Below are 18,153 nucleotides of genomic sequence, written 5' to 3'. Positions count from 1 at the left end.
ACGGATGTTTTATTATGCTGATTGGCTGAGGGACTGTCTCTCAAGGGGAGTTTTCCCACCCACTGAAAGTGTTTGGGGCAGCGAGTCCAGACTGATACAGAGAGCGAGAGAGGATGGTCTCACCAGGCTAGATTATCTTAGTTTAGCATATAGATTGCCGGCAGGGAGACAGATCGTTGAGATCAAAACAAAGACCTCTCCTCAGAAGCTCATTACACTGTATCTTTGTTTAATCTGTGCACCAAGAGTAATGTAAAAAAATAGGCTAACAGTTTGTGATCTTAGAGACAGATTTGTGCTGCAACTATAATCTCCAGAGACTGTGACTTCCTGGAGTCCTGTCCTGAGTTCTGCTGGCTACAAACTTGCCAAGTATCATCTTGTTTGCATTGTCGTTGAGAGGCAAAACGAAGGAGGAGCCCAGCAACAGACATCAGTTCGTAGCGAGAGCACCACCCAACAACATGAGGCACTGTCTGACAAAGTCTTGTCTCTAGTATCTAGACCACAAAGCCACTAGCATGACTGTAGACTCTTACTCTTGTAAAACTTTTAATAGAAACAGGCTAAGCTCATCACCCACTGGTTCTAGCTTCCTATAGTGCCAAGGCATGACAGTGATAGCATATTGACCTTCACATGTAACTTTTTTGGGCTAGGAAATACATGTTTTCCCCAAAATGTTGAACTATTCTTTCAAACTAGTTCTGTAGCAGAAAATCATGGAAATACAAAGAGTCTGTGGTTGATCTCCAGTCACACTGATTGGCTGAGCTGTGACAGCCATATTTAGTACAGTCATGTATCCCAAATCCAGTCATATCTGATACGAGCTGCATAAAAGCATAAAAAACAAACAACAAACCAAAACAGATAACTGCAAACACATTAAAACCTGCTGTTTTTCCTGTATAGATTGCAGCTTCATTTGTTCCAGATTGAAATGCAGGCCAGGAAAGTAAAGTGTTTCTATCTCCCATATCATCTTTCAACTTGTCTTTCATTCTTAAAGCATCATAATCAGTGATATGAGGAACAGGAAATAACAAACACAGGCAATGGAAATAGAAAATTACCTCATAAACACATTACGAGGAAGCAGCAGCAAAACTTCCATGTTACTAAGTAACAAGGCTGGAGTCAGATCGAGCATCCAGCAGTGTCGGACAGAAAATATGCTTTCAGTCAGCTTCTGCATAATAGCAGCAAATCATTATACAGCAAATTAATTACCATAGAATGCTCCCTCTCAAACATAAAGTAGTTAAAGGTAATAGTTGAAGTGAGTCGTGTTGCTTCCCCAAGTTGCCAGGTAACATGAAGGTAGCAGCATCCCTTTATTATTCACCAATTGTTTGACATTCTGCAGAGGCTGAAAGAGATCTTACGCCGTGACTTAATAGGCCGAATCCTGTAGCCAGTGTTTGTACCGAACACCCTCATCTCTTTGTTTTTCCTCGCTCTTAACAGAGCTCTCCCTCAGGTCTTAATGCATTGAGATAGATTCTTTTAGATCACAGCCACATAGTACAGCAGGAGCTTCACAGAACAAATTCTACGCTAATCCCTGTATTGCTTAAGGGCTACAAGCCAAGCAGTAAAGATGGCGTTGCACAATTCCACAGCCCGTAGATGAATCTCAGTAGGAGAGAAAATGAGTTATCTCTCTTTTTAGTTTTTTTTTTCTATTTCTGTTCCTTTCGCCTCGACTCTCTTTCTTTTTGGGTCTTCTAAACTTTTCTACTATGTGGACATGTACACACACACACACAGGGACACTATGCACATTTCTTTCCTTCATCATCACTTGGGTGTCATTTTCCTCATTCTTCCTCTTATTGTAACATGGCCTGACTTGTGTGTGTGTGTGTGTTCAAGCATGGGTCTAAAGTGAGGGGCAGCAAAGATAGAAATCAGGAGAGGAGAAAGAAAGAATTGAGCGCTTAATAAAAAGTCTGAAAATTGACAGATTGATGGAAACAGTGTGACAGAAACTGCCGAAGAATGAGAAACAGAGAGTGTGTGTGTGCGTGTGTGTGTAGGTCACCAATGAAGTCAGCATCGTCACACGGAATAAGATAATCACCTCCCTCTAATGATGTGGCCGCTCATCGCCGGGGGCAACCGCAGCCCACGGCACTCTGATGTTGACAATCACCACGCTCGCACACACACCTACCAGGCACACATCAAGACGCTCACAAGCGTGACAGCCAATTAATGAGAGGGACGGGATGGGAGAGGAGGGAGAAAGGAAGATTCGGAATTACGACATTCCTCATTGTCAAAACTCTTAGCGCCACTTTGCTCCCATGCGCTAATTAGTGTCTAGATGTCCCTCACTTTCACTCTCTGCTGGGTGTGCACGTAGGCCCGGCTGACATCTACAGTGCAATTTTAGTCTTTGCAGCCCTTTTCCCCTTCTAATTGGTATAAGCTGAATATACTTGGTGTCAGAAAATGGTTGTTTAAATTCAGGCATGGTCTCCAAATGGGCTTTGTCACTGCTGTGTTTTACATCACAGGACATGTATACGCAGACGTAAGGGCAGTTTGGTGTAAAAAACACAATCATTATCAGAGGAAAACTGAGTCGTGCCTGCGTCTGATGCATGAGACAGATACACTGGATGTTTTGGTTTCCATGCCAGCGTGCTTGCTGGAAAGAATGTCTATACTAACTGGTTAATGAGTCGGGCTATTAAAAGCAAACTAGCCAAAAACGACATCCCTCGTCCATATGTATGTGGCTAACATGTGCAGCAGTTACCTGGGGACTCACAAAGCAGCTGTGACAGTGCTGGCCTTTAGCAAAGCTCCATGTGATGGAGGGCTTTACATCGTCCAATGATAAGGTGAATCTTCAGTCTGCAAAAGCAATGCATTAACCTAATGTGACATTCAGTGTGTGGTTGCTGCGGTGTGTGAATCACCGACGATCCTCCTCCCCTCCCTCACGTAAAGGTCACAGGATCATTTGTTTTTACAAGACATGCAAATAAACACAGACGCACACACACACTCACTCACACACTGCAAATGACTGTTTAGATCGAGAATGACTCCCCAAACAGAGGAGATATGCAAGCAATCAATTTTGATGCTCGTTATACTGTAATTAGACACACAAACCTATGCGTATTATGCAAGCAGGAATATGCAAATTGCAGCGGAGGCAGCCAGTCAGTGACGAGTGTTGCGCCTGTTGGTTCCGCTGGTGCGCGCAACGCCAGGATGATGATAAGATATATAAACTCCTTTCTTGTTTGTTTATCATTCTCTGTCTGTCTTTCACTTTGATTAAAAAGATGTTTCAGATGGAAATAGTGAGGATAGCTGAGCAGGTAAAAGAAGGAGAGATATTTGTCCCTGTTCGGATGCTTCCCTCTCTGTCTCTCTCTGCCTCCTCCGTAATACTTGTCATTGTAATGGGGTTGTTTGATGGTGCACTTTTTGATGATGTGTCCTTTTCCATGAACAGCATCTGACCACAAGTGCTGTGTGTTTCTTTGAACAGCTGAATTTTAAACTCAATTAGCACCTGTGCACCCAGATACACACACATATACTGTACGCTCATGCACAAGCGCACAAAAGCCAGCTCGGTTTGCACTCACACTGGGCACTGGCACAAATGAGACTGAGAAACACACACTCACACACACATCCACGCACACGCACCTGAGTGGTGGAGCTAATTTGGCCAAGTGAGCCTGAGTGAAAGGAATAATGAGGCTTTGATGACTTCACACGAATAGACTCGCTCCACCGTGACATCATCTGTGACCTTCATTTGACCCCTACACTTTGCTCTGATTCATTCGACCCCCTCCTTTGGTGGAAATCTACACTTCTCATTGGCTGATCATCACTGCATCAGATGATGCTCTTTGGTGAAAAAGAAATCCAAAGCGCTCTTGAAAATGATGCAAGGGCCTTAAATCAATAAGCCTCATTTCATGCAAATGAACTGTTAATGGCTGTTGAAAGACGGCTGAAATGATCCAATATGCTCATGAAGGTGTCCTTTTATCTGAGTGGTACAAATGGGGCCAACATAGAGGTCCCACTTGTTTTCATGCAACAAGGACCCATTAGAGTAACGAGAAAAAGGCAAGAGGGAAATTTAGTTGCGCTTGCTCACGCTGAAAACATACGACACTGTAAACACATATCTGAAACTGTCAATTGCCTGCATCTGAGATGTTGAATGGGAGTTGCGATTTAAACCGAAGCGCTTAAAGCAGTTAAAGTGTCAGCTGACGTTTTTTGATGTGTAAGAAACAAAAGCAGCTCAAATTTTTATTTACAGTTTAAAGGGTAAGAAAGGAAAGCAATTGAAATTATGGTTGAAACAATAGAGGCAATTAAAATTTTAGTTGAAGTTGAAGCATCAGGGATGGTTTAAATACACATTAAATAGCTGAAATTTCAGATTGAATAGTTTGGCTCACAAGATGTAGACTGTGTGCATAAGCCTGCCACTGCCCGCCTATTACAGACGGAATTCTCGTTTCCTTCCACTATCCGCTATTCCACTGTCATTCCTTTGTGTGGAATTATGATGGGTTCAGCAAGACCTTTCTCCAATGCTGGCACAGTGCGAGATGGCTCTGGCTATGCGAAACTAGTTTTACAGTTTAAAAGTAAGTTTGAGTATTTGAGTAGTCCATGAAAAATGTAAGCGTCAGTTGATGAGCAGTGGCATTTCTGTTGAAGTTGAAGTTGAAGTCGAAGCACCTGGTGTTGTGCATAGACATGATTGTGCTCTCGTGAGTTACCAGTGCTCACACACTGTGTTTTATGGCACCTGAGGATAAGTGGCACCAGGCATGCCGGTGTTGTGTCGACGACAGTTTCCCTTTCAATGCTTTTCCCCCTACCTAACTCTGAACCAAGGCACGCTAAGCATTTTATGCTAATTGTGCGTGCCTGGTCTTAAAAAACAAGTCAGAGCGACAGCCACATCTGCAATGAATTTGAAATGACTCATCAAGTTGAAAAATACATAAGAAATTAACCTGAACTTAATTCAAAATTCAAATTATGTACTATGAACACAAACTAGTTCATTTTAATCTGTGTAAAGTTAATTTTGAGCTAACTCTTGTTAATTGTGAACTTGCACAACACTGGAAATGTCACAGATAATTAAAACATTTGCATGGTATAAGTACAAGAATATGACTACGCATTTCTTAAAGGGATAGTGCACCCAAAAATGAAAATTCAGCCATTCTCATCCACATGCCGAGGGAAGCTCAGGTGAAGCGCCCCAGATTCAAACGTCCAAAAACACGTAATTGTTTTATGGTCTTGCGTGCGAGACCAGCGAAAGCATGTGAACACACATGAACGCGGTGCCCATGTCACACGGTCTCGCGCAAGCGTGCACACGTGAGCTCGGTGTACACAGAAGCAGTTTGAGCTACAGGCTACAGTGAGGCTAAAAACAGTTCAAATGACGTTTTTCCAAACAGCTTTTTATGTCGGGGCTTCAGGACACTTGGATCACTGCGGACGAGCAGTATGGAGATATTTTGTAGTTTCAATTATGTGTTTTTGGACGTTTGAATCTGGGGTGCCGTAAGCCTCCATTAGGTGGAGTTGTGTTACTACCCCCTCTCCCCTTGGATCTCTGCAAGTGATGTGAGGACTCTAAAACTTCACCTGAACCTCCCTCGGCATATGGGTGAGTAGATAATGGCTGAATTTTCATTTTTGGGTGCACTATCCCTTTAAGGCGAGAGTCACTTTTGAAATGTAATATATTTACTAGTTACCTTGTTTAAAATGTAGTATGTAATAACTACAAATATGAAACTATTTTATGCACTTTATCAAAGTAATGTAAATTATTACATTTGATTACATTTTTACTTTTTAATTACTTTTTTAACAAACGTTTAAACTGAGCAATAAAGCTTAAAAGACCTAAAAACATGATTTCAGAAATGTTGCACCCAAATTTGTCCCAACGGCTTTGCTGAACCTCATTACTGGGAAATATGCCAAAAGAAGGCACTCATGCACCCTGAAAGGTGCAAAGCAACAGAATGAATCTACATATAAAATTTTATTTCAATTTTTTATTTTTTAGTATTTTCATTCCGTTACATATAACTAGTTGCTCCCTGACACTGCTAAAACGTAACTAAAAACTGAAACTTGTGGGAAAAAAATGTGGTCAACTGAGAAAAAAGACTAAGTGGAAAGATAGTGTGTACTTACAAAACTACTGGAATAATAATACACAGGAAATGTCTTTCCTTTTAGTCTCTGCCAAGTCGGTCATAGCTGTCAAAACAAGCATGAGGAGGCACTGATGCATATGTTTGCTGAGACTGGGATGTTTATGGCTGTGAGTCAACTGTTTTCGCAAAGTGTTCAATCAGGAATCTTTATGCTACATCCATCCACAACTGTCTCTCTCTATCCCCTCTTCCACCGCTTCCTCCAGTCAGCTGATTATGGGCAGCTAGTTAAACTTTGCCACCATCTCCTTCAGCCAATCATGTTGCTACTGTTTAACTTTAATTCTGCTCTCCTCTCTGCTACTATCAGCTGTCATTTTACGCAGAATTGTCTTGCCCTCCCCCACCCCATTCACCTCCAGTCACCTTATCCAGAGCCTAGGATGAGCTCATCAAAAGCCCACTCATCTTCACATCCAGCTCCTCAGCTCCCTCTTCATCTCGTCTCATCACCACCACCAGCGTCTAGACTCCATAGAAGTGTTGAGTTTAAGTACTGAATAGGACCCACAATGCAACAATTCAGATTCGGAGACAAAAAGTCAAAAGATAACAAAAATTTAATGGAATGCTCCGAGTAGAAGTATCACCAAACAAAAACTCAACACAATCCTCAGAGTCTCAGGGACAGACACAAAGCAGGGCAAGGCTGGCTCACGACTGGAGATGAGCAGCAGTCAGGGAAAACGTGGCGACAAAAAGGCAAAAACAGGCAGCGAAACATTCACGAAGATTCTTCAGAGTCTTTATAGTGAGCAGGCAGGTGAGTTCTTGATAGGCTGATTAACGGCAGGTGTGCAGTGGAGGCAGTGGAGGCAGTGGAGGCAGGGACGAACAGGAGTGGGAGAGTGACCAGCCACGCCCTGCAGCACAGGAGAGACTAACACAGACAGACAAGAAACACTAGGGAGAGGGGAAAACTCAAGAAACATGAGGGAAGAGGGAGGAGAATGCCGATACCCAACAAAAAGGGGTGTTCCCTAATCTAGTATGTCTTTACCACCCTCCTGGAATAGATGACATCACAATGGGGTCTATTGCCAAAGACTTTTCACATTTCTCATACGTATGTGCTCATGTAAATAAATATTATATTCTCTCAGAACAAGTAACCCCCATATTATAAATAAAAAAACTAAAACTAATACTGAAACTAATAAAAAATGAAATAAAACTTAACATTTTGAAACAATAAAAACTAAAATGACCAAACCACACTTTTACAAATTTGGTTTTCATTTAAATTGGCTCGTAAATATGTTGGTCTTTTTTACATGTTGGTGCAAAACCTCCCACTCTCACTCTCAATGTTAAATTACAGGTGACCTTGATTGGAACCTGATGACGTGGCTTAGGATGATGCTGTAGCTGTAACCCCTGTGTCATATTACCAATAGTCTGTCACTAATGGACATCCTATTCATTGCCTTGAGTCTGCATCTGTACACACACAATTGCGAGTGCACACATTTATGCACCCACAATGGGGCAAAACAGCATGCATCATTCATTTCAGTAATCAGTGCGCCGTCAGTATATTTGTCTAATGATCCATAATGCATTAGCAAGCTTAGAATTGAGTTTCGGGTGAAGGGACACAGATGAAAAATTACATTTAGCGATTCACGCATGTGCATACATTTCAGATATGTACCAACACCCACACACGTACAGAAAAAAAATCTCTTGCAGCTCTGACTGAGAATAATGAGAAAGATACTGATTGTTTGGATGCTCAGGGGCATCATTGCTACTGCTATATTCACCAGCAGCGGTGGAATGAATTAATCATAACTTTAGTCATTCTCCAAATTGCCCGCTTGTGACTCGCGAATAACGCGAGGTAATGTGGGGCCACCGTGAGCTCTGCAAATTTGTTTTCAGGTTGTTGTTGAAATGTTGTTGCCTTGTTTTGCTCTGTTGTTCCTCATCATCCGTCGTGTCCTAGGAGAGCCGAGCAATTTAGCGACAATAAGGGCGGGATGGAAGAATAGCAGTAAATGAAAAGGCCCGGCTCAGGTTGCGGGTGAGGAGAGAGGAAGCAAGCAAGGAGAGGTTTTTAAGATGTACAAGTGGAAGTGCAGTGAGAGGGTAAGAGGAGTGAGTAGGAGAGGGTGAAAGATTGATTGAAGGGAAAAGAAACACTCACTTACTGTATCCAGCTGCTGCCAAGGAATCGCCTAATGAGAACCGAGGGATCCTTAAGAGTCGAGGGAGAGGAAGAGAGGGAGAAAGAGAGCAGTAGAAATGCTATGAAAAATGGTGAGCTGTCAGCTGAGTACTGGAGAGGGAGCTGGGCTTTAAGTGTTTTGCCCTGACCACAGAGAATATGTGTGAGTGGAGTGTAAAGCAAAGCACAGCTGTGTCTGTGCACACACATTCACTTTCATATAAGCACACGCATACATATTTACAGTACATGCACAGATGTAACAATAACACATGATTCACTTGTATGAAACTCAGTGAAGCAGAAAAAAGACTTTTGTCGCTTTTCTGCTGCGTGTTCGTTTTTCTGATCCATCTCAACCTTTCCCCACATGTCCTTCTCATACTTTTTTACCTTCCTTTCAACCATCCCATGCCCTTCTCTCCGTTTACTTCCTCTGTTCGGCTCAGCAGTGCTCCCTCTGATTTATGCATGCAGTTCTGTGCCAGCTTAAGAGCACCATATCACCACCACCTCGCTCTAATGTGCAGCGTGTCTGCAGGCGTGCCCCGAGCTGGTACATTCATTTGATTTGTGTACAGTCAGAACAGAGTCTAAAACCCATTAAGACAGGAGATGAGGGGTGCTTGTTTTGCATCCAGCTGCCTGTGTGTGTGTGTCGGTGTGTGTGTACTTACAAGATCTTTGTCCAGCTGTTCATGTGGAGAGGATTTGGCAAGGTGACAGTCCTGGTGATGGAACAGGTCATGTGGAGGCCAAAAGTGTGACATTTCTATGCTGATGTCATACATTTAATGTTGGTTTCATACAAAAGAGTTCCAAAGTACAGTGTGCAAGTGCAAACAACAGTTCTGTGTTACCGTTTTGTTACACTATTAGCATTTAATTGTAGTTCAAAGTAAAAGGATCAGGTGGCTTCTCCTTTCCAGAAACAGACATCAAGCAAAGCCACTTTTGACACTGGTGGTAAATGACCAGAGAAAACAAGAAGTAGTAGTTACCCAAGAAGTAGAAAACCTACAATTACCAGAATGCACTCTGCCGCACTGGAACAATAAACGCTCCCGCTGGTAGGTAACGTAATGTGAACTTGTCTGTTTTGGCACAGGAAACAAAATGGCAGCCAGCTTTTAACAAAACATCTTGAATTTTTCTAAAAATGTTTCTAAAATATTTTATATGAGAAATAGGCAACACAGTAACAGATTCTTGGTTCATATTTAATTGACACAGCTTGATTGAGTTTGGTCTGAGTTTGAGAGCTTGGTCTGATTCTCTTGATCTGCTTCTATGCTCTTTGTGTACACGGTAGTGGGCATACAGAAATGCAAAAGTACAGTCTGTAGTTTGAGCAACATCCCTAGAGTCCGTGAAAATCCGTATCATCAGACAGAATGTCACTGGCCCTGAGCTGAGAGATGATCAGGAATATCTGGGCACTGGTTAGATGGAGTGAGGTTTCATCTCACATTTACACATACGGCCCACATGGTTACGACCCAAAGCTGGTTGAAAATCAGCAAAATATCCCTTTAACTGGACATCAAGTTACAGTTAATTCCAATTTTACCATCCACAAATCTACGTCTGCACGGTACGTGGGCAGCACGTGGGGTGGTGTGGTGGTTAGCACTGTCGCCTCACAGCAAGAGGGTTCCTGGTTTGATCCCGGGTGTGGGAGCCCTTCTGTGTGGAGTTTGCATGTTCAGCGTGGGTTTCCTCCAGGTACTCCAGCTTCCTCCCACAGTCCAAAGACATACAGGTTAATGGTGACTCTAAATTGTCCGTAGGTGTGAATGTGAGCGTGAATGGTTGTCTGTCTCTATGTGTCAGCCCTGTGATAGTCTGGTGACCTGTCCAGGGTGTACCCTGCCTCTCACCCAATGTCAGCTGGGATAGGCTCCAGCCCCCCCGCGACCCTCAAGAGGATGAAGCGGTTAGAAAATGGATGGATGGATGGATGGATGGATGGAATGATGGAAATCTACGTCTCATCTACCTCTTGTTCTCTCTTGTGTGGCGTGGGTGACTGTAAACAATGCCACAGCTCTTTTGTGGAGCAGTTTATGCTAAAAAAAACAAGAGTTACATAAACCTGCATGGTATGACATAGCTTATATGATAACTTCCTCCATTCTGGACTGTCCAGTCCTCTCAAAGGTCAGCACTGTCGAAATGGTTTGCATTTCAGACCAGGGCACACATTTGTGTGTCACTTTACCCCCATGAGTGAATGCTTGCACATCTATTAATTCTGATAAAATGCAATGATTTTTGTTGTTATAAATGCAGGTGCATTTATAAGCTTAACCCTTAGACTGAACTCTGTTTGGAAAAAGCAGCAAAATAGTTCAACCGTCCCTGTTTCGTGCTATTAACCTTTCCTCTTCTATTGCTTTTCGTCATCCATCTGCTACATCTGAAGCATTTGACCTGTCCTTGCTTTCTTCTCTCCTCATCTCTTTTTCTTCACTTTCTGAGAAAGCCTGACCCATGCAGTCTCTAAAGCTCTGTCATCTCCCGCAGCTTAATAGAGATCCTTTCAGCAGGCAGGGTGCATAAGGCATTTGCAGTATACATGATCTCCTAGAAATGTTCTTAGCATGATCCTTAGAGTGTGTATGTGTGATAGGCATGATACTTAACTGTATGTCTTACTGAAGATATGCATCGGTGGGATCCGGGGGTTACTTCATGGCGTGGAATGAAAATCTGCGCAGCACACACACTAGCTATATGGAAGGAATACAAGCAACTGTTATTAAACTTTTTCCCCCCTGTTAAGCTGACGGAAATCCCCTATAGGGTGTTTGCAGAGCTGAAGTCAGTGTTCTGTTAATAGGATCTAATTGGAAATGGCTGGTGTTAAGGAAGTTGCTTGGGTTGTCTGAACCTAATCCTGTGGAAATCCCTAAGAAGTTAATAAGAATCTATGTGCTATGTCCTAAATGTAGGACAGTGGTTTACAAACGGAACTAAGCCTTCGGACTCTTTGGGTTTTAGCAGTTTCCCCAAAGTTTAGAATACAGTAATACAATGCTCTTTACACAGGATTTTTAATGGGGGAAAAATAGTAGTTTGTTGAGGTATATGTCCAGGTCATCACAGCACCAGTCAGTTATTCACAGTTACTTCTGTCCACAGGATGGATATTTTAACCAATTCCAGTTATGTTCTCATTACTGCTCTTGAAAGTTAAGGGGAATTTGTGTGGTATATGGTTGGAAATAAATCTTGTCGTCTGTAAGGTCAACAGTCTTCCTGTTGTAGTGCCAAATTAATGTTGTTATGTACAGTAATTTACATGGACCTAAAATGCAAAGGAACAAACATCAAAACAAACAGTGGAAAGGACATTTTGGAATAATAACATCAACATTGTTGTTTGCCGTTTATATACAATATGTCAGAATAATCAGGTACATTAGCATTACATTTGCCATGATTATCTTAAAAGCTTTGTCCCAATACTGATAACAGTAAAAACATGTACATCAAAAAGTAGATAAGCTAAGCAGCATCACAGCAGGCTTTGTTAGAATTACTAATGCCTGATCTTACATTCTTCCTTATCATACTAAGAATAGGTAAAAGAAAGACTGACTTGCTTACTGCAAAACAAGAACGGCAGTCTTCAAAGAATACTGACTCTTTGCCTGGGATATTCATCATGGGCATCAATCTGTTAGCACATTATCATGTTTGCAGAGTCGTTCGTTCGTCCACGCTGCAGGGAACAACAGCTGGAAAACCAGTTAAGCACAAACTAAGTAAAAATTAAGATCCAGGGGTATTTTTCTTAATATAAAGTTGGATTTGTATATCATGGATCTCAAATCCACTCAGTTGCCCTCATATATCTGTTCTTTTTTTAGTTAGCGTAGTTTTCACGTTACAGGCTAGTTCTGGTTTGCAAGGAATGCCAAAGAATAGACGCGACCAGAGGCTCATTTCTAACACATTACATTTGTAACTGACTAGATTTGTCAGCACAGCCTGATTGATTAATGTTTATATGAATACAACAGTGTATACATAACTTGTATGTTTGTTTTTATGCCTCCATGGGGGCAATAGCCATGGCTGGAAGCATCATGTTTTTGGGTTCTCTATGCGTATGTACATACATCTGTGCCATTCTTATGAACAACTCAATGATTTACTGATTTGAATTTGGTGGTCAAAGGTCAGTGTCACTGTGGCCTTGCATCCATCTCATTCTCATGAACTCAATATCTCAGGAGGGCCTTGAAGGAATTTCCTCAAATTTGGCAAACACGTTCACTTGGACTTAACGATGATATGATTAGAATTGGGTGGTCAAAGGTCAATGTCATTGTGGCCTTGCATCCGTCTCATTTTCATGAACTCAATATCTCAAGAGGGCCTTGAAGGAATTTCTTCAAATTTGGCAAACACGTTCACTTGGACTCAGTGATTAACTGATTTGAATTTGTTGGTCAAAGGTCAATGTCACTGTGGCCTTGCATCTGTCTCATTCTCATGAACTCAATATCTCAAGATAGCCTTGAGAGAGTTTCCTGAAGTTTTGTACAAATATCCATTTGGACTGAAGGACGAACTGATCAGAATTTCGTGGTTGAAGGTCAAAGGTCAACATCACTGTGACCTCACAAAACATGTTTTTGGCCATAACTCAAGAATTCACTCACTAGTTATGACAAAATTTCACACAAATGTCTAGAGGGATATAATGATGAAGTGATGGCATTTCATATCCAAAAGGTCAAAGGTCACCTTCACTGTGACATCATAATATTCTGCACGAACACTTTCCTGGTCATTATTCAACGCCATACCTCAGTAATTAAGGGGAGACATTTGGTCAGACACTGAATTGGTGACACTAATCTTGGGTGCTAATCTTGAAACTGTGCTGTGTGATGTGTGTGAAGCATCCATGTTTTAGAATATGTAGCTTCTTTGCAGCAACATCCATATCTGAAGCATTGTCTACTGTCGTGGCTACATATTGTAACTGCAACTTCACTGAGTAGCAGAGACAGTAATTCTAGTTTTGTCAATAAAACTACAAAAATAAATGGAATTTGTGGGTATAGCATTGACTGTAAAGCTTAGTGGCTTGCTACACTTTTGACTCTCCGGGAGTTAGTGCACATCATTCATTGTTACAGTCATTTGTAACATTGGACAATGTCCACCTTTGGTTTAATTCCTAATGACTTGTTTTCTCTCTTGAGAAATGTTAGGTGGTTGTAAATAGCAGATACATGCAGGTTGTTTACCTAAAAATTTTACAGATGTAGTGAAAAGGGCTACAATATTGGCGCATCTCCTTTACCTGTTATTTCAAAAAATACTATGAGTTTCTAGTGTAAAATCTGCCTCTGTTATCACCCTAAATTGCCCTGTGAAGACAGAAAGTTTCGCAGTCATAGCAACAATAACTAAAGGGGACGGGCCTAAGCCAACTGTCAGTTCACTCAACAATTCATCACCTTACAAAATACTGCCAAGTTAAAACAAATGAAAAGCTGTTTATTACAGATACTACAGTAGCCAGTTCAATAGAGCTGTTAAAGTTAAGCAGGGCTGCTGTGGATCGCTGTGCGGCAACTGCTGTCTCTGTGGTCTCTCATTGTTTCCTGATTGCAGTGGGCAGGCCAAACCTGTCCTCTCCTGGCCTGGTATGAACTGGCCTTACTGCTCATCCCTGTGGGGAATCCTTGGCGCATGTCTGGCCCTAATTAATGCCCCTACTGCAGTCTCTTGTTAGAGAGGGAGATGGAGAGAGGAAGTGAGAGGGGAGGAGAGCGTCGGTAGAGAAGGGGACTATCAAATATTGATTGTATTTGCATAAATAGCCGCAGTTGTTAAAAGCCCTGCATGATCCCACTTGCTCGGTTTGCACTCTCCGGGCATGCGTAGGGAGAAAAAATAAAGAGAGGCTGAACGAGGAAGAAAAGTGGTGATTAGAGTCAAGAGAATGCATGCATCTCCCGCAATGCGACATAGCGTAGGCCTCTCAATCAAGCCATCCCAAAGGCTACGCCACTACTTGTTCACTTTGTAATTTGCACCAATTATTGCCCCATTAGTGAGATCCCTGTAGTAAAGCAGACAGAAGATAATGATGCTCTTCTGTTGAGTTGGTCATCAATACAGTAGGTTGAACAAAACACCTGAGGACGTGGAGCAGTCACTGTTACTCGCACCCTGTACTCCAGTGGTGGGACTAAATGAATTTGGCCTTTGAAATAAGAGGGGCAACAGAGTCCAGTGCATAGAGAAAAAAAAAATGGAGAAAATAATTGCTTTTCTCCGCTCTTACCTCACTCCTCTTCATCTGAGCTTCTCTTTCGGTTACATCCCATCAAGCTCAGCAGTCTTGACCACTGCACTCTCAGTGAGGTGACCCCTGGTGACCCCGTGGAAGCAGGTAGTGGCTGGACTACGAATACGAATACTAAACGTTGGTGTGGAAGAAGTACAGAAAATGGGTCTGAGCGTGCAAAAAGGTTTGCATGTGTGTGTATAGTAGGGTTGCACAATACTGGAAAAAACTGACAATGTGATTTTTTTCCCTCAATATAATATATACTGTGAAATGAAAAACTACAGGCATTTTCACCAGATGACCTGGGGAGTGCATCTGCATAGAAAATAAAGATAATTATAAAAGCTGAAAATTACCTTTTATTCTGTAGGCTTTTCTGAGGGGGAGGAGGGGGAAAACTCACTATGACACCATTGTATTCAATATAATACTACTCTATTAATCCATGCTAATCAATGATCTAACATGTCATATTGATATGTATGTCACTTTCCCTGAAATAAGGGGCCCCCTTATGTTGCTCCCGTCATATTCCTCACTCATTTTCAGGTTGTGGTCGACTAGTAGCGGAGCATGCTTCAGTTGTTAATAAGAAAGACTTCTCTTGTTGGTTAATGTTAGTGTTAACATTACCCTTCCTGCCTTGTGGCTCCAGGCCGTAGTTGGGAGACTTCTGGTTTCTTTAGGCTAACTCAATTAGCTTTAGCCTGGCTTGTAGCTGGTAACTACTAGCCTTTGCAGTCCTGCAACTCTGCGGTGAAGAATGGTTGGGATACGTCTTGATAACATTGCACTCAACAGATGCTTATTTTTTCTGTGCAGCAAACACAACAGACACACACTGCAGAATACTGTAGCTTCAGACGCTTAACTGTGTTTACTGGGTTTCAATCCATCCATTTTCATAACCGCTTCACCGCTTATCCTCTTGAGGGTCGCGGTTGACATTGGGCAAGAGGTGGAGTACACCCTGGACAGGTCACCAGACTATCACAGGGCTGCCCCATAGAGACAGACAACTATTTACACTTACATCACGGTCACCAATTAACCTGCATGTCTTTGGACTGTGGGAGGAAGCCGGAGTACCCGGAGACAACCCACGCTAACACTGGGAGAACATGCAAACTCCACACAGAAGGGCTCTCTCCTGAGAACGATCCAGATACCCTCTTGCTGTGAGGCAACAGTGATAACCACCACATTACCGTGCGGTAGTGATAAATATCGCAAAATTAGTGGTACATTTTCCTTTTTCTTACGTTCCATGCCTGTCTCTAGACTCGCAACCAGCCAGGCAGCATCTTTCATGTTTGTATTTTTCATGGCGTAGTTAAACACGGCAATATCAGTCTCTCTTCTTTGCTATTGGCTGAGGCAGCAACTTACCGCTCAGAGTTTACGAAAGTTGAACTCCATGTGATGCGTAGGCCACGATGCAAATTTGCTTTGCCACAGAAAGCTAATGTTTTATTCACCCCTCTGCTCGGACTGAATGGAAGTGGACAGTGGGTGAAAAATTGCCTTTGTTAATTTTGCTCATGTGTGACCGTGCCCTGATATGTTTGAGCTGATTTGCTTTACTTGACATTGCGCATCCTGCTGTGCAACCATTGTGCATATGTACATCGCAGCGTTGATGCTGAAAAGACATATTGTGCAGCCATTTGAGAAAGTGTCTGTGAGGATATGGAGGATTTGCTGTTAACTAAGCTGTAGCCCTCTCTGCATTTTTAGAGGTTATATGCAGAGGAGAACTTTGAATCCCACAGTTGTTGCCAGAGAACAAAGTGTTCAGATAAATTTGCTCTTCCAGCTATGTTGAAAGAAAAAGAGAGGGAGAAAAAGAGAGGGAGAGAGACAGAGAGAGAGAGAGAGAGAGAGAGAGAGAGAGAGAGAGAGAGAGAGAGAGAGAGAGAGAGAGAGAGAGAGAGAAAGAGAGAGAGAGAGGATAAACTTACAGAAAAGCTAAGCAAAAGAACACGATTTCCAGGCATTTACTGGTAAACAAAAGTCTGCTAAATCATGAGAATCCTCAATTCAGAGTCTAAACAGCCTTTTATACTGTGTAACCATGAAGCTTTATGTAACGGAAAGTATTACATGATATGAAATGTGACAACCTTGATGTGACAGATGCGTTTGAGAGAGTCACCAAGCAATGTCACATATCATTAGAAAACAATCAAAATATAATCAGAATTCAAATGGGTTCAGTTATTACATCTTTTTTCTGCATCCAATTTTAATTTAGTGTTTGTGATACAGCCATTACATCTCAGCACCACACTAAACTATAAACTAATGCAATTCCGGCTCCACAGAGTATTATACACACAAACTTACTGTCAAAGAAACTAAAGATTATTTCCAGTCTGGTATTGATTTTGGAACGAGTGAGCAAATTTGCATTGACTTCGTCTGGCAATATCTTCTTTTGCTGTGAAGAGCTTGTAGTTACTCATTTGCTGTATTCATGAACTGGGCAGTGTGTGGGCAGCAGCTGGAAACTGGTGGGCAGATGAAGCTGTGAGCCAGTGAGTTTTTCTGAACTCACACACCCGTTGTGACTGCCATCATTAAAGTAGAGGCTGTAGTGTGGGTACTCACCTGCAAAGTGTGCACGCCTGTATGTGCAACATATGTACCATCAACATGCATGTGAGACAGCGTGTCCATGTGTGTTTGTGTAAATCAACTGCATATTTTGTGTATGAGAGAGCGACCAGAGCTGATCAGTGTCCATGCTGAGGGCTTTGTCACAGCTGACCTATATTAGATGAAAGCAGCTGGATCAGTGGCCTGCAGGGACAGCAAAAGAGTTGTGTTCTAATTATCTCTGCAGCTAGCTAGCGACACATCACCCCCGCGCGCACACACACTCGCACAAGCACACGCGCGCACGCGCTTTTCGGCAAATCAATGGGAGCTCATGAGAGCATCTGCCATGCTCCGCTTGACGAACGACAGCGGCAGATCCTCCGTGTAGGACTGGCAAGGATACAGCACCTCGTGTCACACAGTGCATATTAAAATCCTTCTGTGATCATGGACTATGTACTTTGGTCTCTGAATGCGACTGCATGCGTGTGACACAACTCTGTTTTGCCCAGCAAATATAATTACCAGGTGATGCGCTGTTGAAATGAAATCAGACTCTTGGTTGTGGCATTTGGGAATTGTGAGGATGTATCCACTTATCTTGTAGACGACTCACATGGATTCAAACTGTGTAAATGTGGTCTGTGCATTAGCCGCTGTTGCCATGGAGCCTCAAACTAACACATGCTGAGGATGTGCGTTAGCTATAATGAGGCACAAAACGACAGAAAGAAAACAGCCCAGGGAGCTAATGCTAACAGCTAATAGTAATCACTGGACTAATGCTAATGCTAATGGAAGGGTAATAA

General features: G+C 42.3%; 1 protein-coding gene across 1 annotated transcript in view; it reads left to right on the top strand.

Moving 5' to 3' along the window:
- dlgap3 (discs, large (Drosophila) homolog-associated protein 3) overlaps positions 1–18,153 on the top strand; it is a 167,206-nt gene that overhangs the window by 68,919 nt on the left and 80,134 nt on the right. The window lies entirely within an intron of this gene.

Source organism: Epinephelus moara, chromosome 22, assembly GCF_006386435.1.
Source record: "Epinephelus moara isolate mb chromosome 22, YSFRI_EMoa_1.0, whole genome shotgun sequence".
Lineage (NCBI taxonomy): Eukaryota > Metazoa > Chordata > Actinopteri > Perciformes > Serranidae > Epinephelus > Epinephelus moara.
Note: the sequence above shows the minus strand (reverse complement) of the source record. Positions and strands in the feature narration are given on the sequence as shown.